Raw genomic sequence first — 1,729 nt, forward strand, 5'->3', positions numbered from 1 at the left:
CAGGAGTCTAGAGCGATGGCTACATGGTGGAGTGGACCTGGGGGAGGGTTTGTAAAACAATGAAAGAATTTTTCTTTTACTTTTCCAAGAGGGCAGTGTACTAGGGGGGAGGGTTGGAAGGGGAGAAAAGTGCAACAATGAACGGAAATCCAAAGTCTTTAAATTTTTACTGAAATTAATAATAAATTTAAATAAAACAAAAACAAAAAAAGGATAGTTTTAAAATTATAAATAGTTGGGAAACACTCTTAAAAAAGAATAGCAAAATTTAAAAGGGCAGCAAACATCAAATCCTGGCGAGGTTGTGGAAAAACTGGAACCCTTATTCACTGTTGGTGGGAGTATAAAATGGTGCAACCACTATGAAAGACTGTATGGCAGTTTCTCACAAAGTTGCAAATACAAATACCATTTGACCCAGCAATTCCACTTCTGGGAATATACCCTAAAGAAACCAGAACTGCCACCCAAGCAGATATTTGCACACCCATGTTTATTGTGGCCTTGTTTACAATAGCAAAGAGTTGGAAACAACCAAAGTGCCCATCAACAAATGAATGGACAGAGAAGCTGTGTTATATTCACACAATGGAATACTATGCAGTACTGAAAAACAAAGAACTCCTTACTCCTGAAGCTCCTCTTACAAGACACACCACCAATCTAGTCTCTCAAGATGGCCTTTGTCCCCATGCCTGGCAATCAGCCCATCTCAGGAGGTCTTAGTGTGGGGATGTCCACTTATATCCAATGAGTGGCTAGCCAGCACATGAGGAGATTTTTTGTGAACTTCATGATGGGCCAGGACAATGAGGCAGATATTGCCTTCCACTTCAATCCACGCTTTGATGCCTGGGACAAGGTGGTATTCAACACAAAGAAGGGTGGCCAGTGGGGCAATGAGGAGAGGAAACGCATGCCCTTCCAAAAGTACTCCACCTTTGCACTGGTTTTCATAGTCATGCCTGAGCACTACAAGATGGAGGTAAATGGAAACCTTTTCTACGAGTCTGGACACAGACTCCCCTTGAGGATGGTCAACCACCTGCAAGTGGATGGGGATTTGGAGCTTCAATCCATCAACTTCATTGCAGGCCAGCCTGTTGTTCCCCAGAGCCATATACCCATGACTATCCCAGCGTACCCAGGTCCTGTACAAAGCTATCCTCAACCAAATAATCTGTCTACCATGGAGGGACCTCCAACTTTCAACCTGCCTGTGCCATTCATGGGGAGACTGCAAAGGGGGATTATAGCCCAGAGAACCATCATCATCAAAGACTTTGTACCCCCCTCAGCCCAGAGCTTTATCATCAACTTCAGGGTAGGAGGCATAGAAGATGTGGCTTTGCATATCAACCCCCACCTGAATGTGAGTGAAGCCGAATATCAAATTTAATAATAGTAGACCAAATGCTGTATCAGGATATGAGGGAGGCTTACTACAAGCTGATGGTCACCCTGTGGCACTAAGGCATTCCCTCAGAGTCAACATTGTATTTACTGAATCCCTCCCTCCTGAGATAAGGGTAAAGTAAACAACAGAGAGGAACTTGGCTTTATGTGCAAAAGCCTTCTTCATGATCCCTTGTTTTTGTTTTGCACTCCCTTATGATTTTCCTTTGTTTACCTTCCTTATGATTCTCAATAAATATTCAGAGAAGCATGGCGTGGGGGCTTCAGTGGAGAACTGTTCGACCCCTGTTTTTCACACTCTCTTTTTTTTTTT

At 43.3% G+C, this 1,729-nt stretch overlaps 1 protein-coding gene and 1 pseudogene across 1 annotated transcript in view; one reads left to right on the forward strand and one right to left on the reverse strand.

Annotated features, from left to right (window-relative positions):
- LOC102869964 (protein bicaudal D homolog 2-like) overlaps nucleotides 1-1,729 on the reverse strand; it is a 104,190-nt gene that overhangs the window by 25,990 nt on the left and 76,471 nt on the right. The gene's annotated exons all lie outside the window — the stretch shown is intronic.
- LOC102869564 overlaps nucleotides 677-1,729 on the forward strand; it is a 12,928-nt pseudogene continuing 11,875 nt past the window's right edge.

The sequence above is a fragment of the Elephantulus edwardii genome, unplaced genomic scaffold (assembly GCF_000299155.1).
Source record: "Elephantulus edwardii isolate Elephantulus edwardi_28Jun2011 unplaced genomic scaffold, EleEdw1.0 scaffold00292, whole genome shotgun sequence".
Taxonomy (NCBI): Eukaryota; Metazoa; Chordata; class Mammalia; order Macroscelidea; family Macroscelididae; genus Elephantulus; species Elephantulus edwardii.